Genomic DNA, 24,568 nt, shown 5'->3' with positions numbered 1-24,568 from the left:
TTTTTCCCTGTAATTGTTTTTTATTTAAAGACTAATGTGATACTAGTGTAGCTTCCCCCAGCTTTCTTTTAGTTATTACTTGCATAGTACACTGTTTACCATAATTTTACTTTCAATTTCCATAGTTTTGTAATTTAAGGTGAGTCTTGTAAATAACATAGAGTTAGGTAATACTTTTTTATCCATTCTGCTATTCTCTGTCTTTTGACTACAGAGATTAATCCATTTACTTTTTTTTTTTTTGGTTAGACTAATTTATTAAGAGCCTTTCCTCCCCACCATTACAGTCTCTGGGTCACTTTATCCACTCATAGATCTTGTGCACTGAGCTGCAAGAAGACAATTAGGGGCAATGGCTCAGAGTGTTGCTTGATGAGACCCAGAAGGCAGCTGTAATTTTCTTCTTCATACTGCCTAAAGACAGCTGGCAGCTCCAGTTCCTAGTACAGCACTTTCACCCTGGCCATCTTCTCAGCCTCCTTCTGCCTGAAATATTCCTGCAGGATCTGGCAATGTTCCAGAGAAGCCCACTGCAGAAACCAAACCACCAGCCAGCTGAACTTGTTGTCTTGGATGTCAATGCCAACTTTGCCAGTCATATTGGGGTCTCCAAAAATGTCAAGGTAATCATACTGAATCTGAAAGAACTCTCCCATCTCGAGAAGGATCTTCTTGGCATTGGCATTCTCCTTCTCCCCATCAATGCCCACTGTTCTAGTTTGCTAGCTGCTGGAATTTAATATACCAGAAACAGAATGGCTTTTATAAAGGGGAATTTAATGAGTTGCTAGTTTACAGTTCTAAGGCCGAGAAAATGTCCCAATCAAAACAAGTCTACAGAAATGTCCAATTTAAGGCATCCAGGGAAAGATACCTTGGTTCAAGAAGGCCGATGAAGTTCAGAGTTTCTCTCTCATCTGGAAAGGCACATGGCAAACACAGCCACAGTTTCTCTCTTGGTTGGAAGTGCAAATGGCAAGCAAGGCATCATCTGCTACTTTCTCTCCTGGCTTCTTGTTTCATGAAGTTCCCCGGGAGGCATTTTCCTTCTTCATCTCCAAAGGCCGCTGGCTTGTAGACTCTGCTTCGTAGTACTGCAGCATCCTCTACTCTCTCTGAATCTCTCATTCTCCAAAATATTTCCTCTTTTCTAGGACTCCAATAAACCAATCAAGACCCACCCAAGTGGGTGGAGACATGTTGTCCCCTAATCCAGTTTAACAACCATTCTTGACTAAATCACATCAACCAGGGAGATGATCTGATTACAGTTTCAAACATACAGTATTGAATAGAGATTATTCTACCTTTACAAAGTGATATTTTGGTTAAAACATGGATTTTCTAGGGGGCATAATTCCTTTCAAACCAGCACACCCACCATATACATGCCAGCAGCTACAGGAAGATAGAAGGAACAGAAAACTGTCTTGTACCCAACAATGGATTTTTACCACTTTTCAGTGAATTTGCCAAGATCCTCATTGCCCTGGGGGACTGTGATGAGGTCCAGAGTCTGCCCGATCTGATAGAAAACCTGCAGGTACAGCTCAATCCAGGTTCAGATAATAGGGCTTCTCCTGGCAGTAGAGCTTCAGCTGACAGTACATACACGCTCCCAGCAACATGGCATCATTAATGGTATCCAAACCTATGCCTGGCTTCTGATACCAGCAGGGCTGTCCCTGTTGGGTGATGGATGAATCCATGATGACGTCTGACATCAGGAAAAAAGCTTGGAGCATTTCCACACACCAGCCCACAGTCAGGGCCCACTGGAGACTCAGCATCCTGCTTCTTTGGCTACTCCAGCTCCTGGAAAACTCCCAGCACCATCAAACCCCAATTGTACTTGCCTCCAATAGCATTGTACTCCAGGATCTCCTTGAACTGGGCAATAGCATCTCTTGTCTCTGGGTGTCCCCTCTCATCCTCGGTTAGCACCTTGAAAATCTGTGAGAAGTACTGGATGAAATTCTGCTTGTCTTGGGCATAGATATTTCTTGTCTTCGTTCATTCTGAAGGAGGAGCAAAGCTCTGTTCTGGGATGCTAGTTCTTGCTTGGTCTCATTTACTTTCTAAGTAAATACTGATAACACAGGACTTTCTTCTGCCATTTTTCTATTTAGTCTTTGGAAGTCTTGAACATTTTTGACCCTTGATTCTTTTGTTAATGCCTGTTTTCATATTTATATGATTTTTTTGTATCATACTATACTGAGTCCCTTCTCATTCCTTTCTATATATATTTTTCACAGATTTTCTTCATGATTTAAATTTAATATCCTAAGTATATAACAATCATTATAGATATAATACCAATTTCAATAGCATACATATACTCTGTTCCTATATGCTTCTGTCCACCCACCTTTTTTTTTTGGTATTTATTGCAAATTATATTTTTGTACAATTTATGTCCAAAACTGTAGATTTATCATTACTTTTTAGGCCTTTTTCCTTTTAGAAACTCTGGGAGGTAAAAAGGGATGTGACATACAAAAAATATAATGCAATTTTACTGAAATATATAATTGCCCCAATAGTTAACTTTACCAGAGGTCTTTATTTCTTTATGCCACTTTTGACCATTGCCAAGTGTCTAAAGATCTCCCTTTGGCATTGCTTGAGTTGCAGACTTAGTGGTAATGAACTCCCTCAGGTTTTATACTGAATGTCTGATTTTTCTCTTATTTTTGAAAGAAAGTCTGCTGGATATAGTCTCTCAGCTATTTAATATTTCAATCCACTGCCTCTTGGATGGTTTCTGATGAGAATTGGCACTCTATCTAAGTGTGACTCCCTTGTACATAGCATGTTTCTTTTTTCTTTGCATTCAACAGTTTGGCTGACATATGTCTGGGCATATTTCTCTTCACGCTTCTCTTATTTAGTATCTGGGCTTCTTAGATGCAGATATTCATCTCTTTTGCCAAGTTTAGGAAGTCTTTTGTCATTATTTCCTTAAATATTCTTTCTGCTTCTTTCTCTCCTTCCTATCCCTTTGGTACTCTCATAATATGCATATTGGTATGTTTGATGGTGTTCCATAGGTCTCTTAGGTTAATTTTGCTTTTTTAAATTCTTTTTTCTTTCTGTTCCTCAGCCTGAATCATTTCAATTCTCTTGTCTTCAAGTTCACTGATTCTTTCTTCTGCCATCTTCATTCTGCTGTTGAAACCCTCCTGGGAATTTTTAATTTCAGTTATTCTGGTCTTTAATCCAATAGTTCTGTTTGCTTCCTTTTTTAAAATTTCTATCTCTTTATTGAATTTCTCATATTGTTCATTCATTGCCTTCCTCATATCCTTTAGTTATTTCTCTGTATTTTCCTTTATCACCTTGAGCATATTGAAGATCATTAAAAAAAATTATTTGGTGTGACCATAGTCTAGACTTGTTTATTGATATTTTCTGTACTTTAATCCTTTTACTTAGGATGAGGGCCATCATTTGTAGTTTCTTTGTTTTGTGATCTTTTATTGTACACTGTGCCATTTAATATGTTCATGCTGTAATTTAGTCCTTGAGCTAAATACAAGCTCGGGTTTATATCCAGCTACTGATATGTCAAAGGTTTTTTTGAGCTCATGAGCTAACAAAACCAAACAAATGAATAACAGTCTTTGCAAATTGGCTTTGCATTGGCTGGTGCTCTCTTTGAGAGTTCAGTCCTCCTATCAAGGTGACCCAAAGTGAATACAAAGCACAGGGTCCTCCCTGTTTTTCTCAGCCTGTTTCTTGTCTTTCTGTCTCCCCTGGATGTTCCACTACAGGACTTAAACATCCACTACAGGCTTCCTGACGTTGATTGTTTTTTTGTTTTTGTTTTTGTTTTTGTTTTTGCTTTTGCTGTCTCAAGCTATTTTTTTTTAATTTTTTAATTTTATTTTTTTAAATACCAAAAAACACCAAACAAATGCAAGCATTCCTATTTTGATCATTCCATTCTACATATATAATCAGTAATTCACAATATCATCACATAGTTGCATATTCATCATCATCATCATTTCTTGGAACATTTGCATCTATTCAGAAAAGGATATAAAGTGAAAACAGAAAAAGAAATTATATATACCATACCCCTTACCCCTCCCTTTCACCAGCATTTCAAACTAAATTTATTTTAACATTTGTTCCCCCTATTATTTATTTTTATTCCATATGTTTTACTCATCTGTTGACAAGGTAGATAAAAGGAGCGTCAGACACAAGGTTTTCACAATCACACATCACATTGTAAAAGCTATATCATTATACAATCATCTTCAAGAAACATGGCTACAGGAACACAGCTCTACATTTTCAGGTGCTTCCCTCCAGCCTCTCCACTACATCTTGAATAAAAAGGTGATATCTATTTAATGCATAAGAATAACCTCCAGGATAACCTCTTGACCCTGTTTGGAATCTCTCAGCCACTGACACTTTGTCTCATTTCACTCTTCCCCCTTTTAGTCGAGAAGGTTTACTCAATCCCTTGATGCTGAATCTCAGCTCGTTCTAGGATTTCTGTCCCATGTTGCCAGGAAGGTCCACACCCCTGGGTGTCATGTCCCACATAGACAGGGGGAGGGTGGTGAGTTTGCTTGTTGTGTTGGCAGGAGAGAGAGGCCACATCTGAACAACAAAAGAGGTTCTCTTGGGGGTGAATCTTAGGCCTAATTTTAAGTAGGCTTGACCTATCCTTTGTGGGGTTAAGTTTCATATGAACAACCCCCAAGATTGGGGGCTCAGCTACAGCTTTTTTTGTCCACACTGCTTGTGAGAATATCAAGAATTCAACTTAGGGATGTTGAATTTTCCCCTGTTCTCATCATTCCCCGAAGGGGACTTTGCAAGTACTTTTTTATTCACTGTTCAAATCACTCTGGGATTTATTGGGGCATCACTGTAGACAAACCAACAAAATCTCATGTCTTACTCAAGGTTCCATGTACTCGTGGTGTTCAATTAAGCTGTCTACATAAATTATATTAAGAAATGCACTAGTCAAAATATAAATTTTGTACCAAACAAACATTTTTTGCTTTAGTCTCACACGTAAATTGAAATTTTAAAATATTAATTGCCATCTATTTTCAGCACCCTGCAGTAATGACATTGTCTCAAGCTATTTTTGACTATATGGTAAATTCTGGGAGGGGAGAGTATATTCGGAGGAGTTTCCAAAGTCAGCCTTTCCCAGGAAGAACAAGGCCAGTGACCCAGGAAAGGATCACTGGTGGCTCCAAACTTCCCTGAGAGAAAAGGGAGTATAGATATGAAAAGAATTGGGATAGATTTTTAGGTAAGAGTGCCTATGGGAAATTCTTTTAGAAGTCTATAATACTTTCCTTGGTTCTCCAGTTTCACTCATGTTCTCTTACCTCAGATCTTTAGGAATTTGTTCCTAAGGACCTGACTGAGAACAGCCTTTTTAATTTGCTTGAGGCCCAGATAGACTACCAGAAAAGATGCTCTTTTCAGCCTCAGGGAGGACTTTACCTTCTAACAGTGATTTACACAGTGATAAATTGTTCTCTGAACCTGTAACCTAAGAGGGAATTATAGTAAAATGGCTTCATTATTAATTTCTCATTCATTGTTGAAGGGCTATATTGATTTACAAAAATAGAGTGATTTTCAGAGGATATAAAATTATCTATACTCATAGGGACCAAGAATTATCTGATTTGTGGTCAAGCTCTGAAAACTCATCTTTTAATTGGCACAATAAAAACAAAATCTTTAATTCTTCTGACATATATTGCTTGGGGCATAGCCTTTATTTCAGTTATCTGGGAAATCAGAGTCCTTTTCTAAGAATATTATCATCTTGGTGATTGATTATTTTATTTAAAGAATTCAAAGATTTTTTATTTATCATGTTTTATTTTGGTAAATTTATACTATCAAATATTTCATATCGTAGTTCATGTTTTATTCAATAATGTGCATTAGAATTTTCATGAGATACAATTTTTAAAAATCCCTAAATTATTTAATTAATGGTCTTGAAAATAAATTTGGCTTTTTGTCATTAACTAAGGTCAACAGATTATTCTACCTTCACTTCAAATTAATTGAGTCAGCCTAGAGTTTACAATGTTAGACCAATTAGATATGGGAATTCTAAGGGTATTACAACAAAAAAGATAATGATAAAACATACATATTAACATTTAAGAAATTTTTTGAAGTACTCTTTTGGACAATCTGTTTAATGCATTATGAAGGGAAATTAAGCCTTTAATGTATCTAATTATAGGCTCCACATCTCAGAACACTATAGATATTGTTGTACCAGATATTTAAACTAATTGAGAATTTTTCTTAGTTAAAGAAAATCCATGTAGATTGAAGCACATTAAGTGAAGGAACCACTGAAAAATATGCAGCATTCCAATACAGGTAAAATTAAAATTTGTCAGTGTAGTTTTTCAAGATTCAAAATGATTTTAGTAACATTTTTATAAGTGCCTAAGTGAAGAAGAGGAAACCTTCTGTTTTTTGAAACAGCTATAATTAAGCAAGAATGAAAATTCCTCAACCCTTTGCACAAACCTTTGCCTGGGAAAAATGAGAAATATTAAAAAATAATAATAATAAAATTAGAAAATTATTTAAACTACCTCTTGCTCAAAGATTGCCAGAAACCATTCTGGGTGTTTATTGAAGAAAAATGGGAAATAAGCAAAAAAGAATAAGGAAGTAGGGAGATAAGGGAAAAGGTTTGATTTTCAATTTGCAAGTCTGTTGGGAAACAGCATTTTTCATTTTGCCAAGCATTTGTTGAAATTGAAATAAGTAGCAGGATAAAAGTCTCTTTAGGAAAGAAATGACATTCACATCTTACGAAAATGAAAACTGAAGTTACCATTATACTTTCATTGCACAGTGCATTTTTCCATTGTAGTGCTTAGTACAATTGTTATTATAAGTTTATTTACATAATTATTTATTTAATGCATGTACTTTTTGATAAGCTTTAAGTTTCTTGAGGAAAAAGACTAAACCACTCGCCCTTTACTGGGTTTCTAAGCCTTAGGATAATGGCTGACATATAGTTGGACACAGCAAATAGTCGTTCATGAATGAATAATGAAAAAAAAAAAGGAAACCACAGGGTAAGTTAAAATGGGATGCTTGTTTATTTATTTTAGTAATTAAGGAAAGGTTAATAAAAGATTCTGTGGAAATAAATGAAGACCACCAAATGAGGATACACAGAGGCTATTATTCAGAGCTTGTTATAGAAAGGGGTTAGCCCTGTCATTTTCCTTGGTAGAGACTCAAAAGCAGGTGGGGAAGTGGAAAAGCTTTGTAGTGAAGAAAGGGAAAGTTCAGGAATGTCCTGATTGGAGGTTGTTAGCATGAGGAAGTTGGAGGCAGGCTGAGTAGATAAGTGCATCATATGTGATTGGTTTGGGGAGCACATTTGGCTTTCTCTGGCTGGTCCTAAGTTGAGAGCTGGGGTGGTGGTGTTGAAGAGAAAGGAGAGTTGGAAGAGGAAGGCAGCAGGCAGACACTGACCAAGTACTGACCAAGTTCTGGGACTGATTCTGCAGAGGTTGTGGTTTGGCTTCCCTGGCCAGCTGCTACACAGGTTATGAGTTAGAGTTATATTGTCATGTATGGTCGGGCCATTTTTCATTAGTATATTCCATCTCTCAATTTAGTAGTTCTCAAATATGTCTCAGTTCAAAGGGCTTTATTTGATTTTTTCCCCCTAAATTTTAGCTCCGGTAGTAAATACATGCTATGGGCTTAATAAATATTTGTGGGATGTTGAGGAATTCCTTTCTCTATATCCAGCACAATAACCACTACGTTTAGCTCTTAAGCACCTGAAGTATAGCTCATCCAAAGTGAGATGAGCTGTTAGTGTAAAATACACACTGGACTTCAGACAAAGAAAGAAAGTAAAATGTCTTCTTAACAAGCTTTAAATACTTACTACATGTTGAAGTGATAATATTTTGAACAAGTGTTAAATATGTCATTAAAATTGACTTCACTGTTTCTTTTTTACCCTTGTTAAAAATGTGGCAATTAGAAAATCTAGTATTATATGTGATCTCCATTATATTTCTAGGGGCCATTAGTGACCCAAAGTTATGTTTTTTTGCATGTAAGTTTCCTCTTCAGTGAAATAAGGGAAATGATCCCTATAAAATATTCATTCTTCACTGACTCACTATAAAGATATCTGAAAAGACTTGAAAAAAGCTTGTGCATTTGTTTATTCATTTATCAAAATATTTTGTGTGTTTGTTGTGTGCCAGATTTTAAGCTAGGGGTTATTCACTCTTGAATAATTCTCAATCATTGCCTTTAGTATACAAAATGACCTAAACCTAAGACAATTTTATGGGAAAATGCTCTTGAGCTAACTCTCACAATTATGCCTCAGTAATGTTATAATTTACTTCTGTATAAAAAAAACATAAAAAATATCTGAAAATTCACCCAGGAAGATCTGTTTTACACATATTCATGAATCAAGACATGTCTAATTCTCATATTCCCCCCACCCCCTTACAAGCTGCATGACCTTGATAAACTATTTAACCCTATGAGGAATCACAATTTCATCCCCCATAAATTGCATTTACCTCATGAGGCTGCTCTGAGGCTCAAACAAGATAATATGTGTGAAAAACCAACATAAATATGAAAGATAATCATGGTTATTATTAGAAACAGTTATGGCTAGTAGGTTAAATGAGGGCACTGGGAAAAAGAGCAGTTAGGGACCCACAAAATAATTTTTAGCTTGTATTTATTCTAATAGAACGAGAGGCTAAATAATGAAGCATAAAAATGCTAAGCATTACACATGATAATAAGCTCTAACCCTTCAACTGCTTCTAAATCACTTCTTCAAGTGCCTTCAGGACTGATAGAAAACTCTCAGGAATAAATTGCTTCAGGGCTTGCATTTTTTATTAAAAGTATGGCTTAAGGTTTTATTCTTTCCAGGAATCAAAACCAACCTCAAAAGGGTCATCTCTTCTTGTTAATTCTGGTAGCCTTTGATAAATTTCGGTCATCTCTCTTCATCTAGCCATGCAAAGATGATAATGTCCCTGGCTATGACACTGGGTTACAAAAGAGTAGATTTAAGTGACTAGCATAGGGCTCTATGAAGGGCATTGCCTCTTCCTAGATCCCCATAGTCCAGTGTGGTAGCTGCTAACCTCTTGTGACTATCCAACACTTGAAAGTTGGCTAGTCTGAATTATGAAATGTAATAAATGTAAAATGTATCCCATATGAGGAAAACTTAGTGTAACTGAGAAATTGGGATTTGAGGGATGGTTTTGATCAATGAACCATTATATAAAAATTGCTTTTTGCTTTCTGTAATGTTGGAGTAAACCAGGAAATTTGTGAGATTTCTGAATTGTAGTCCAGCTGACTTGATATCTGAACTGAGTGTAAAAAGCCCTTCCTTATCCTGTGCCTTCGTGATTGTAAGAGCTGGTTATTCTCTTATAGAGCAAAAGCCCTAGTGATAATGAAGTCAGCCATCAACTACTTCTTCCTTTTGGTTTACAGCTTTATATTGAACTGTTAGCTCTGCCTCCCCTCCTTTCAACTTATGTTCTATAGAAATGATAATGATAACACTTGTCTCCTTTCCTGCTTTGAACTTAACTATTCAAAATGACCTCATCTTCCCTTGCTAAAATCCTTAAAAACCTTGAACTCCCAAACTCAAGGGGGAGGGGGCAGGGTAGGGACAGATTTTGGGCCATTAGGCTGTCTGTTCTCCTGCTACACATGTAGTTATAAATCCTTTCTCTCTTTAAAACCCTGGTGTCTCTGTAGCAGGCAGGCTTCCCCCTCTTTCTGGTTTAGCTGTGCTCTCTGTGGAAAATCCCCAAACCTCCTCTCCTTGCAGGTAAGTAAGATAAGACACATTCCTGGGATAGAAACCCCCTCCCCTAGCCTTCAGGAACTGGTGAAGATGCACGTGGGCAAGAAAAGACATTCCTGGGGTAGGGCCCCTCAACTTAAATCAGCCAATTGTTTATCTTGTCTTTAACATGTCATACAGTCTATAAAAGCTAAGGTTGCCTTTTGTTTGGGATCAGACTTTCAGAGGCTACTCGGCTGAACCCTATGGCCATAGAAAATAAAACCTGCTTCCCGAAACTACAGATCCTTAGTCTCAGCCTGTTCTAACTTTGCAAAACGTTCCTGGAGGCCTGCGGCCTCATTCCTGGTTTTTGTGGTACATCTCAAGGAATTGGTTATTGAGCATGTTAGCAAAAGAATCCATGGCCTTTGTCCAGTAACATTAGTATGGGAAAAATAGTTCATTAATAATTTTTACATAGTTTATATGTTGAATGAATAATATTTTGGATGCATTAAGTAAAATATATTATTAAAATTAATTTCATTTCATTTTTTTGAGTGTGACTATCCCAAAATTTAAAACCACACACGGCTCACATTAATGTTTGCATTATATTTTTATTGGCTAGCTCTCTACTCAGTCCTTCCTAGCCTGCTTTAAAAGCTCAAGTCCTTCTTTTCTTTGTAACCAGAAATTAGGATTTAAGGGATGATTGTGCTTACTGAATCATTATATAAATATTCCTTTTTGTTTTCTTGTTATAGGGAAATACCTGAAATCCCTAAACAGTATCAGCTGCCCTGATACCTGAAATGATAGTAAAACCCTTATCTTGTGCCTTTGTAAGAGCTGGTCACCTTTTATCTGGTCATTTTCTTGTAGGGCAAAGGCCTTAATGCTAATGAAGAATTCACCCTGGACATTTATAAATCCTATCAGCTAGATTTTGATATTGGAAGATAACTTGTTTCCCTTTCTTTTGGCTCATACCTATAGTATTGAAGTGATAGTTCTGCCTCTTCTACTTTCAACTTATATTCTCCTATTGAAATGATAATGAGAACACTGTCTCCTTTTCTGCTTTGAACTTGCTGTTCAGAATGACCTGTCTCCCTTTGCTAAAACTTTCTATTTCCTTGTTGAAATAAATCCTTGAACCCCCTAACCTTGGGGAGACAGATTTTGGGCCACTAAGCCTGTTCTCCTACTATGCACCTAGTAATAAAGTCTTTCTCACTTTGAAACCACAGTGTCTCAGGAATTGGTAATTGAGCATGGTGGGCAAAAGAATCCATAGCCATTGTCTGGTAACACCTTGATGGATTTTGGGATCCATGTCCCCTCCCCCTGCCACCCCTCCCATTCCCTTCTTTCAGAAGGAACTAACAGGATTCCAAAGCAGAGATCTAGGTTGATTACCTGGAAAATAATAACCCAAGCATTCTTTCCTTCTGTTCCCATAAGTGTTCTTTATTCCTTCTGCCCCCTTCCCCCTCATTGGAGGGAGACAGACTGATCTAAAATGAATTGGACATAGTTTCTTTAATTCCTTCAGTTTACAAATATTAGAAACCAGAAGATGATTTTTCTTACCAGTTAATGGTTTTCAATTTATGTTTGAGGTGATCTGTTTCTGCTAATATGTACATGTAAACACGATTTATTTAGTTTTCAGGTGCTATTTTTTTTTCTAGCATTTGTGCCTTTGTTTATAAACAATTTTATTCACACATCATACACATACAATCCATCCTAGGTAACTCAACTTTCAGTTACCAACCACACACAAAAAGTGAATAGAAAAGTCCTAAACAATAAGGGCAATTATTACCTTTCTTAACAAGAAATCTCCAACAGTTCTACTCAAAATGTTGGTTCACAAAATGTTTTTACCAGTCAGTAATGAGACTAGGGGCTTACTTCAGAATGTAAATCAAATAAATACCCTGTAGCTCAGTAGATAAACACTGTTTAGTCAATGCTTTTTTTTTTTTTTTTGTAGTAACACTTCTTAGTGAAGGCAATGGCACAAGCTCCTTACCACATTGAGAACAAAGTTCATAGACAGCAATTAGTTTCATGAACCCCTCTTGGAGAATTACAGGTCCAGAAAGATGAACAGTAGTTCCAGCGTTTATAAGTACTGCCCCCAACGGCATCTAGGACTTAGATTTTTGTTGTCTTTTTGCTCTGCCATTATCAGCCTGTTGACTTGAACCCTTATAATAGTTGCCCTCAAAGGCTCAAGATGGCTTCAGTGGTGCCAGGCATCACATGTATATGGCAAACTCCAGAGTCAAAAAATTCCTCAGCAGCCAGTCAATGACTAGGGCAAATCTTCAGAAGGAGAATGGGCTTTTGGTTTAATGATTCAATTATACATTTGATACTGGATAACTTAGAGATAAGACAATCTAAGATATTTTTTGGAAAAGGAACTGTGTAGGATGGTCCTAATTTTTACCTTATGATTGAGGGTTGTAGAGTACCTCTGTTGCAGGTCTTGATCCATTCTAGGCTATCTAGGAGCTTTCAGGAATACCAAGATCCTCTGGATGTTTTACTCTCATTACAACTATAGTTAGGCCAGAGTCTTTGGAATCTGTCTTCTGGTCAGGCAGTACCACGTTTGGGGAAGGACCTGTGGTATAGGCCAGTGGTGAATCCTCTGCAGTGAAGCAAGGAACCAACTCTTGAGCAGAGCAAGAGCTCTGGGTGGAAAGGTAGAAATTATTCTGGAGTGAGGAAATTCCTCAGGCTTCTAGCCGGGCTCTGCCATTGTTTAAGTGTGTAACTTGGATGAAATAATTTCCCCTCTGTGGATCTGAGTTATCTTATATATGCAAAATGGGAAACCTGGATTAAGTTAAGGTTTAAGGTCTCTCTCTCTCTCTACACATATTTATGTGTGCATACACACACACAACATTCATCTCTCTATGTGTGCAAATATACACATTAAGTACATAAAGTGTATATAAAAATGTTTTTTGTTGCTGTTTTTCAAATCCACAGCACCGAATGCTGAGATAGCAAATGTGCCTAGTGAACTTACAATGTGAAAAGAGGGAGCTGACAGTTCCTGAATGCAACCAAAGCTTAAAACCCTCATAATGTTCTTCCCATGAGGGCCAAATGTAGAAATACAGATAACTGCAGGCATTCCAACATGGATTCTGCCATCAGTTGAATGTCACCTTGTTCAAACAATCTCACAGAAAGTTGTGCAGAATTTGTGTTCTGATCATAACTTCTGACACAAGAAGGGTGACTTATGCTGATCTCTTTGCTAGATCAGCATGGCACTTTGAGTTACAATCAGTTTGAAGTTTGCAGTTCAGGTCAAATGAAATATTTTCAAAGTGCTGTATGTATTACCAAAACAGCAATGAATCACTCAGAAAGTTCTGTGCTCATGTTCACATGACTTCCAATTACTGATTTAGCCAGCTGAGGGCATGCATTATGGTTTTTCAGCATATGATTTTTTATTTCTGGTGTTCTGATCATCCAGTAATTAGTGGCTACAGATGAAATTACATGCTGCTGCCACTGCCTCAGATGGTCAGGTTTTCAGGATGCCAACTCCCAGCTCCTCTGAGTTGACATAAATATTATGGAAGCAAAAAATTATAGTCATTTGCAGGGAAATCATGTGTTTAATTGCCAAGTGAAGCAGAGGAAAAATAGCAAAAGCACTCATCATGTATCAGTTAATGTGAGCACATTATTGCATGTTGCAGAGGGGTCTAAAAGGATTTTTTAATAGCAAAATGAAAACAAAACTATTCTAAAAAATGCCATCTGTGAAACCTCCAGATATGTCTGACTGGCTTATTTCCTTTCAAAAATAGTCCCTGTATTCCAAAAGCTACAAATAATGAATGGAAAGAACCATGGAATAAAAATGGACCATAGATGATGGAATGGGACTTAATGTAAGGAATTGTTATTGAAATAAACAGAGAAAGGAATGTCCCACAGGCACATCTTGTGCAGATATTTGAATGTTTGCAGCAGATGGCACTTTAACACAATGCAAGACTCAGATCCTACACAGAGTATTTTGATGATTAATTTCAAAGTTGGAAATTTACTTTAAAAAATATTTTGTTCTATTTCCCTTTTTTGTTACTTGGTAAACTAGTTATCATTACATTTCTACATTGGATAGACAACAAATCTCTACAGAAAACTTAATCTAATAAAATGTTATGTATTTTCTTCCCCTCTTTAAATGACAGAAATATTTGGAGACTTCATCTGCAATTCTAAAAGCAAAGATAAAATTATCATGGGGTGGGGGGCTGGTATTTAGTACACTGCTAAGCAATTAGCACAGTATAGTGGTCAATGTCATTAATTTTAAGTCAGATTGTGTAGTTTTCAACCCTGGTCTGCCACTTTCAAACATGTGACCTTGGGCAAATTTTTAATTTGTATATACCTCAGTTTCCTGATCTGCAAAACAGAGATTATTCCAGGATTTACCACGTGGGTTGTTAGGAGAATTAAATGAGGAAATACTCATGAAGTGGTTAGCCTAATACCTGCTGTTCTAGTTTGCTAGCTGCCGGAATGCAATATACTAGAAACAGAATGTCTTTTAAAAGAGGGAATTTATTAAGTTGAAAGTTTACAGTTATAAGGCCATGAAAATGTCCCAATTAAAGCAAGGCTATAAAAATGTCCCAACTAAGGCACCAACAAGATGTTACCTTCACTCAAGAAAGGCCAGTGAAGTTCAGGGTTTCTCTCTCAACTGGAAGGTCACGTGGCAAACATGATGACATCTGCTAGCCTTCTCTCCAGGTTTCTTGTTTCATGAAGCTCCCCCAGAGGTGTTTTCCTTCATCTCCAAAAGTTTCTCTGGCTATGTGGGCACTTGCAGTTATTTTGCTCTTCAGCTTTTTCCAAAATGCTTCCTCTTTTAAAGAATTCCAGTAAACTAATTAAGACCCACTTGGAATGGATGGAGTCACATCTCCCTCTAATCAAAGGTCAATACCCAGAACTGGGTGAGTCACATCTCTGTTGAGATAATCTAATCAAGTTTCCAACCTACAAGTGCTGAATAGGGATTAAAAGAAACAGCTTCTTCCACAAGATAGATCAGGATTAAAATATGGCTTTTTTAGGGTACATAATCCTTTCAAACTGGCACACCTGGCATATATTTGTGCTCAATAAATTAATGTTTTTGAAATTTCACAAATCTGGTGTAAATCCCAGGGTTGTTGATTGTTGTTTGCATTCCCATGGGGAAGTTACTCAACTTTTCTGAACCCTAGTTTCCTCATCTGTCATATTATGGTAATAAAACCTTCTCCACTTGGTTGTTATGAAAAGTAAATGAAATCATGTGCAGAAACACTTTATATAGTGTAAGGCATTCAATAAGTACTCAATAAATATTAACGCATGCTAGCTAAACAAAACTGGAATTTTCTACACAATAACAGTATTATTGTTCCATATAACAATAAATATTGCTATACTTTAATTGATAAAAATGTATATCAGTTACAGTGTGATCCTATCCCTCTCATGTAAAGTCACCCACAAATAAAATCGTCAAAACCCCTGCACTTCCTTAACTCTTCACCTCATTAGGTATGTAGACTTATTTTAAAAATCAGATGTGAAATATTCCATAGCCCTGTGTAATGGTGCATATTATTTAGGGGCATACTAGTTTTCAGAAGGCCACTCTTCTGTTGAATGTGACCCCTTCTTTCATTGAACTTGAACTGACACTAGCATATTATAATGTTTAGATTTCCTGTTTAAATAATGGGTGGAAAGAATATCTGGCTGGTTCATTTAATTCTGAATTCCAGATGAATATTTTTGGAAGCCAGTTTAACACTGAACAAGGAAATGAAATGCATGAAAGTTAAAAAAAAAAATCAATTGTGAAGGAGCAGGAGATTTCATTATAGGTGAATATTCCCCCCCTTTTTTTCCCAGAGAAGATGAACAAATAGTCACCTTAGTCTTAAATGAATAAGCCTTTGCCCAAGTTGCCAGGTTGGCTCAGTGGATTAAAATGGAGGGAAATGTTAATATTGCATGGTTCTTGTTACTTATCAGTAACAGGCCAGTGATTCTGGAATCCATGATCTTACTCTCAGACAATGAACTGTTAGCATATTGGAATGTGAATTAAATTACCCATCCCAGGGGTCTAAGTGTGCTGAATATTAGGCAGATAGGGGAAGCCTGATCACTATTTCTTGCTGTTTTTATTTATTTATTTACTTATTTAATCTGCAGATTTTGTTGAGATACATTGACATAGCACATATTCTATCCAAAAAACCCAATATTTCACAGTATCCTCATTTAGTTATACAATCATCATCACTCTCAATTTTAGATAATTTTCATTGCTCTATAGAGAAATATAACAGATACACTCACACCAAAGAGAAAACTGAAAACTTCCCTTAAGTCTTATCCTCTCCCCCACTTATTTATCCCTAGTATTATTGTGGTACTAGTGAGGTATTCCTGTTAAGTATAGTCCAGAGCATACAATAGGCAGTTTCTCCCATCTCCCATCAGAGTTTGGTACAGGTTATAATTCCACAATTTTAGGATTTTACTGCTAGCTGCTCCAAGACACTGGAGACTAACAGAAATATCAATGTAACGATTCAGCAATCATACTCATTTGTTAAACCCTAACCTCTCTGTATAACTCCCCCATCTCCTTTGATCTTCCTTCCAATTTTTAGGGTTATTTGGGTTATGCCCATTCTAACTTTTTCATGTTGGAAAGGGCAGTCAATAATATGAGATAAGGGGGTGGAACCAGTTGATGTTCTGGAGAGGCTGGCTCCTCTGGGTTTCAGGACTTATCTGGTCTAGGAACCCATCTGGAGGGTGTAGGTCTCTGGAAAGTAATCATAGTGCATGGAACCTTTGCAGAATCTCAGATAAAGTGCTAGGTGTTCTTTAGGGTTAGCAGGAATGGGTCTGGTTAGAGTTTGGCAAACCATGATATGTAGCAATGTCTAATGGAAGCTTGTATAAGAGTAGCCTCCAGAAAGTCCTCTTAACTCTTTTTTTTTTTTTTTAACTTTTTTATTATATAGTATAATATATACACAAAGCAAAGAAACAAAAAAGCAATAGTTTTCAAAACATTCTTCAACAAGTAGTTACAGGGCAGATCCCAGAGTTTATCATGGCCTACTATACAATCCTCTCAGATTTTTCCTTCTAACTGTTCCAGAATATGAGGCTAGAAGGCTTGCATATTTTTTTATCACCACAATTGATTTTTTCTTTCCTTTTTGTAAAAAATAACATATATACAAAAAAAGCAATAAATTTCAAGGCACAGCACCACAATTAGTTGTAGAACAAATTTCAGAGCTTGACATGGGTTGCAATTCCACAATTTTAGGTTTTTACTTTTAGTTGCTCCAAGATACTGGAGACTAAAAAAGATATCAATTTAATGATTCAGCAGTCATATTCATTTGTTAAATCCTATCTTTTCTATATAACTCCACCATCACCTTTGATCTTTCTATCCCACTCTTCAAGGGTGTTTGGGCTATGACCATTCTAACTTTTTCATGTTGGAAGGGTCTGCAGTAATATAGGGTATGGAGATGGAACTATCTGATGTTCTGGAGAGGCTGGGCCCTCTAGGTTTCAGGAGGTATCTGGTCCAGGGACCCATTTGGAGATTGTAGGTTTCTGGAGAGTTATACTAGTACATGGAACACTTGTGGAATCTTATATATTGCCCTAGATGTTCTTTAGGATTGGCTGGAATGGTCCTGGTTGGTGTTTGGCAGGTTATGATAGGTAACAATGTCTAACTGAGGCTTGTATAAGAGCAATTAGCCTCTTGACTATTTGAACTCTCTCTGCCATTGATACTTTATTAGTTACACTTCTTTCCCCCTCCTTGGTCAGGATGGAACTGTCCATTCCACAGTGCCAGGAACAGACTCATCCCAGGAGTCATGTCCCACATCACCACACCATCCCTTTCCCCTGGATGTCATGAGCCACATAGCAGGGAGGACAGTGACTTCACTTGCAGAGCTGGGCTTAAAGAGAGTGAGGCCACATCTGACCAACAAAAGAGGTCCTCCAGAAGTAACTCTTAGGCATACCTATAGGTAGGCTATGCTTCCCCACTGCCTACATAAACTTCACAACAGTAAGCCTCAAGATCGAGGGTATGGCCTATTGATTTGGGTGTTTCTATAGTTTGACACAGCATCAGGGGACTTCCTGATGGTAAATTTTAATTATTCCATATTTTTTCTCCCATCCCCCAAGGGAATTTGCCAATACTTTTTAATTTTATGCTTAACATACTCTAGGATTTATACAGGCATTACATTAAACTGTACAGGATTAAAGGACCTCTTTCTTATTCTATGCTCCTTGTGTTTCAATTGTTGAAATGAATTCTCGACTCTGAACTGAGTATCTTTCAGTCACTGATACTTTAATGTTACACTTCTCTTCCTCCTTTTGGTCAGGATGGCATTGTGAACCCCACCATGCCAGGACCAGCCTCATCCTTGGGAGTCATATCCTATGTTGCCAGGGAGACTATAACCCCTAGATGTCATGTTCCATGAAGAGGGGAAAGTAATGATTTCACTTGGAGAGTTGGGTTTAGAGAAAGAAGGCCACATCTGAGCAACAAAAGAGGCCCTCTGGAAGTAACTCTTAGGCACAACTATAGGTAGGCTAAGCTTCTCCACCTCATAAATAAGCTTCACAAGAGCAAGCCTCAAGATCAAGTGCTTAGCCTATTGAGCTGAGAGTCCCTAATGTTTGAGAAGATATCAGGAGTTTTCCTGGTAGTAAATTTTACAGTTCCATAATTTTTCTCCCATCCTTCAAGGGACTTTGCTGGTGCTTTTTGATTATCTGCTTAACATACTCTGGAATGTATCTGAGCATTATATTAACTTATATGGGACCACAGGCCCTCATTCCCACTCTGGGAAACCTGCGCTTGGGTTGTTTAAATGATCTACCCAGACAGGTTGAGTTAGACTATGTGCTACAGAAAATTCAGGCTCTGGAAAAAATAAACCTTTCTTCCTTTGCTCTCAGAGAGTAGGTGAAGCTCTAAAACACAGACAACATCTTCTTTACCACTGTATTCTGAATTACCTGAATCCCAACCTAATTGGCTTTGTTTTTGTCTATAATTAAAGCCTAATCTCCTTTTCAGTTACTTTAACGGTTGTTGCATGTGGCAAGGCTGACCTTCAGGACTGCAGAACTACTTCTCTGAGTCTTAGGTGTCACATATGTACCAAAAATTCCAGGGAAATACCAGGTTATACATATATAGCACAGCCTCTCAAAATCCGGAAATAACAATTACTACTCTGAACAAAGTGTGACTGCTGTAAGAGCTTATAATCTAGGCCCCAATTTTCTTATAAGTATTTTCTAAATGCAGCCATACAATATTTGCTCTTTTGTTTCTGGAATATTTTGTATCACAAAATGATTCACAGGTTCATTCACAACATTGCATACATTACAACTTTGTTCCTTTCTGTAGCAGCCAATATTTGGTCATATGTATATACCACCATTCGCCATTCTACTTCTGTCAGTGTATAGTTCAGCCACCTCCATCCATTGGGCATCATGTATGATATCCAAAGTCAACAGTCCACCAACACTCTCCATTTTAGACAATTTACATTGCTCCCAAGAGAAAAATAGCTGATAAACACACCCTTGCCAAATAGAAAATCCAAACTTCCCCTGAACTCATATCCCCCACCCCTCATTATGTACTCCTGGTATTGCTGCAATATTGTTGATGTTTTCATGTTGAACATAGCCAAATAGCAATTCTCCCCATACCCAGATATTATATACTCTTTGTACAAGATTCATACCTTCGAAGTATTTCATGCAAGAACTTATTTAACTTTGTAGTGTTAATCGGTGGGACACCTAGGTCTATACAACTCCTTTCAATCATGCCCACCTTTAACGTGGTACTATTACTTATAGAACTACTAACGAACTGTCTTCACTTCTATCTATTCCTTTACATTTAAGTTCAACCTGAGTAGCTAACTATTCACCCATCTCTAGCTTCTGTGTATCTCTAGGTCCCTTATATTCTGTATTATAAGCCTCTGAGTTTACCTTTACCATGGTCGTTAAAGCAAAATCATACAGTATCTACCCTTTTGTGTCTCACTTATTTCACTCAGCATTTTTTTCCTCAAGCCTCATCCATCTTCTCATGTACTTCAGGACATCATTTCATCTTACTGCTGCATAATATTCCATAGTATGTATATACCACATTTTGTTAATCCACTCGTCTGTTGATGGGTACTTGGATTCTTTCCATCTTTTGGCAATTGTTAATAATACTATGAATGTCAGTGTGCAATTCTCTGTTTGTGTCACTACTTTCAGCTCTTCTGGGTATATACCAAGTAGTGGTATTGCCATATCATAGGGAAATTCATTATTTAGTTTTCTGAGAAACTGCCACACTGTCTTCCATAAGGGCTGTACCATTATTCATTCCCACCAGCAGTGCATAAGTATGCCAATTTCTCCACATCCTCTCCAACATTTGTAGTTTTCTGTTTGTTTAATAGCAGCTATTCTTATAGGTATGAGGTAGTATTAATCCTCACACTTTATTCTTCTTTTTTTTTTTGGACATTTTTAGCCATTCAGAGTCTCTTTCCCTTCTAAATGAATTTGGTAACTAGCTTTTCCAAGTCTTCAGAGTAGATTGTTGGAATTTTGATTGTTATTGTATTGAATCTGTAGATCAGTTTGGGTAGAACTGACATCTTAACTACGTTTAAGTTTCTTATCCATGAGCATAGAATGACATTCCACCTATTTAGATCTTCTTTGATTTCTCTTAGCAGTATTATGTAGTTTTCTGTGTACAGATCCTTTATATCCCTAGTTAAGTTCCTTCCTAGTACTTGATTTTTTTAGTTGCTATTTTGAATGGAATATTTATGTTTAATTGACTCATCAGTTAGGTCATTGCTTGTGTATAGAAACATTGCATATTAATCTTATATCCCCCACCTTACTGAATTTGTTTATTAGCTCAAGTAACTTTGTCATAGATTTTTCAAGCATGGTATCATGTCATCTGCAGATAAAGTTTCCTTCTTCCTTTCTGATTTGGATGGTTTTACTTTTTTTTCCTGATTGAAAAAAAATTTCCAATTTCCTAGCTGATTGCTCTAGCTAGGACTTCTAGTACAATATTCATTGATAGTGGTGACAGAGGGCATCCTTGTCTCATTCGTGATCTTAGGGGGGAAGCTTTCAGGCTCTCAGCATTGAGTATGATGCTGACTATGGGTTTTTCATATATGCCCTTTATCATATTGAGGAAGTTACCTTTGATTTGTACCCTTTGAAGTATTTTAATCAGAAAAGGATGTTGAATTTGGTCGAATGCTTTCTCAGCATCAATCTAGATGATCATGTAATTTTTCCCTTTCGATTTGTTAATGTGCTATATTACATTAATTTATTTTCTTGTATTGAACCACCTTTGCATTCCTGATATAGACTGCACTTGGTTGTGGTGTTTAATTCTTTTAGGGTGTCTTTGGATTTGATTTGCTAGTACTTTTTTTTGAGAATATTTGCATGTATATTCATTAGGGAGATTTGCCTGTAGTTTTCCTTTCTTATAGCATCTTTACCTGGTTTTGGAATTAGAGTGATGTTAGCTTCATAAAATGAGTTAGGTAGTGTTCCTTTTCCCTCAATTTTTTGGAAACATTTGAGCAGAATTGCTGTTAATTCTTTTTGGAATGTTTGATAAAATTATCCTGTGAAGCCAGTTGGCCCTGGGCTTTTCTTTGTAGGAAGATTTTTGATGACTGATAGAATCTCTTTACTTGTGATTGGTTTGTTGAGATCTTCTATTTCTTCTTGAGTCAGTGTAGCTTGTTTGTGTCTTTCCAGGAATTTGTTCATTTCATCTAAGTTGTCTAGTTTTTTGGTATATAGTTGTTTGTAATTTTTTTTTCTTTAGGGTCTATAGTAATGACCACCACCACCCCCATTTCTGATTTTATTTGCATCCTGTCTCTTTTATTCTTTGTCAGCCTTCCTAGGAGTCCATCGATTTTATTGATTTTCTCAAAGAACCAGCTTTTGGTTTTATTGATTCTTCCTGTTTTCTTTTGTTCTCCCATTCATTTAACTCTACTTTAAATCTTGTTATTTCTCTTTTTTCTATTTGCTTTGAGTTAGTTTGCTGTTCTTTCTCAAGTTCCTTCAGGTGAGCAGTTAAGTCCTTGATTTTTGCTCTTTCTACTTTTTAATATAGGTGTTTAGGGCAATAAATTTCCCTCTCAGCATAACCTTTGCCACATCCCATAATTTCTGATATGTTGTATTCTCATTTTTATTTGCCTCCAAATAGCTACTTATTTCTCTAGCAATTTCTTTTTTGACCCGCTCATCGTTTAACAGTGTGCTCTTTAATCGCCATATATTCATGAAAGTTCTCATTCTTTGGGGGTCATTGACTTCCAGCTTCATTTCATTGTGATCACAGAAAGTGCTTTGAATAATTTCAATGTTTTTAAATTCATAAAAGCCTGTTTGTGCCAAGCATATTATCTATCCTGGAGAATGTTCCATGAGCACCAGAGAAGAAGGTTGCATGTATGACTGTTATTTCTTGTTGGTCAATTATCCCTTTACTAATATATAGTGTCCTTCTTTGTCCTTATTATACTTTTATATTTAAAGTCTATTTTGTCTGATAGTAGCACAGCTACTCCTGCTTTCTTTGGGTTAAAGCTTGTATGGGACATGTTTTCCTATTCTTTCACTTTCATCTATTTTTATCCTTGGATCTCAGATGAGTCTCTTGTAAGCAGCATATATGGATTTTATTACCACACCATTCATCTAATCTGTGTCTCTTAATTGGTAAGTGTGCCAGTTTGAAAGGATTTATGTACCCTAGCAAAACCATGTTTTAATCCTAATCAATCTTGTGACAGCAACGGTATCTTCTAAATCTTATTCAGTACTATAGGTTGGAAACTTGATTAGGTTATCTCCGTGGAGATGTGACTCAATCAAATGTGGGTATTTAACTTCATTAGATGGAGATGTGTCTCCACCCATTGTACATGGGTCTTGATTAGTTTACTGGAATTCTATGAAAGAGGAGACATTTTGGAGAGAGTTACTTTTGAGAATGAGGAGAGAGTACAGAACCACGACAGGATGATGAGAGAACCACAGAGTCCACCAACCAGCAACCTTTGGAGATGAAGAAGGAGAATGCTGCCAGGGAGCTTCATAAAGCAAGAGGTTGAGAGAGAAAGCTAGCAGACTGACTCCATGCTCACCATGTGCCTTCCCAGTTGGGAGAGAAAAGCTGAACTCATCGGCCTTTCTTGAGTGAAGGTTAACCTCTTGTTGGTGCCTTGGTTTGGACATTTTTATAGACTTGCTTTAATTTGGAGATTTTCACAGCCTTAGAACTGTAAACTTGCAACTTATTAAATTACCCTTCTAAAAAACCATCCCATTTCTGGTATATTGCATCCCAGCAGCTAGCAAACTTAAACAGTAAGTTTAGTCTGCTAATGTTGAAAGTTATTACTGTAAGGACATTTCTCGAATCCACCATCTCATCCTTTGGATTTTCTTTTCTTTTTCTTTTTCTTTGGATTTTCTTTTTCAGATTTATATGTTCTTCTCCTTCCTTCTCTTTTTATCCTTTAAGTTACCCTTAATGGTACTCCAACTCTCCCTCTCCTGTCTTTTTTTTTTTTTTCAGTGGCAGAACTCCCATTAGTTTATCTTGTAGGACATATTCTCTCAGCCTTTATTTGTCTGTGAAAATTTTAATCTCTCCCTCAGTTTTGAAAGACAATTTGACTGGGTACAAAATTCTTGGCTAGAGGTCTTTCTCTTTCAGGATTTTAAATATATCATACTACTGCCTTCTTGTATCCATAGTGCCAGAGGAGTAGTTTGAACTCAGTCTTATGTTGTTTCCCTTGTATTAGTAGATTGTTTTTCTCTTGCCACTTTCAGGATTTTCTGCTTCTCTTCAACATTTGACATACTGATTAATATGTGTTTTGGGGAAGGCGTATTTGGATTTATTCTATTTGGAGTCCACTGGGCTTCTTTGATTTGCATATTTGTGTATTTTATAAAAGTTGGGAAGTTTTTCCCCATTATAACCTCTACTAATCTTCCTAGCCCTTTATTCTTCTCTTCTACTTCTGGGGTATTGATGATTCCTTTATTTTTGTGCTTTGTTTTGTCCATATTTCCCTGCGATTCACTTTAAATTTTTCTACCATTTTTGTCATTTGCTCTTTCGTGTGTTTGAAATCAGTTGTCCTATCCTCCAGTTCACTTATTCTTTCTTATGCCTCCTCAAATATGCTGTTGTGTGTCTCTAATATATTTTTAATTTGGTCTACAGCATCTTTAATCTCTGTGATACCTGCTATCTTTCTATTTATTTATTTTTTCAAATTCTTCTTTATGTTCTTCTAGTGTCTTCTTGATCTTCTTTTTGTTACCAGCCATCCCACCGATTTTATTTAGTAGAGTTATAAGAACATCTTTGATTAGTTGTTACAAATTCTATGTCTCCTGTGGTGTTTTAACTTGGTCATTAGACTGGTCTATATCTGTCTGCATCTTCATATGGTTAGTGAT

The 24,568-nt window shown here is 36.7% G+C and overlaps 1 protein-coding gene and 1 pseudogene across 3 annotated transcripts in view; one reads left to right on the top strand and one right to left on the bottom strand.

Annotated features, from left to right (window-relative positions):
* C18H18orf54 (chromosome 18 C18orf54 homolog) overlaps positions 1-24,568 on the top strand; it is a 269,814-nt gene that overhangs the window by 206,695 nt on the left and 38,551 nt on the right. The window lies entirely within an intron of this gene.
* On the bottom strand, positions 309-24,436 carry LOC143662740 (farnesyl pyrophosphate synthase-like; annotated as a pseudogene).

Source organism: Tamandua tetradactyla, chromosome 18, assembly GCF_023851605.1.
Source record: "Tamandua tetradactyla isolate mTamTet1 chromosome 18, mTamTet1.pri, whole genome shotgun sequence".
NCBI lineage: Eukaryota > Metazoa > Chordata > Mammalia > Pilosa > Myrmecophagidae > Tamandua > Tamandua tetradactyla.
Note: the sequence above shows the minus strand (reverse complement) of the source record. Positions and strands in the feature narration are given on the sequence as shown.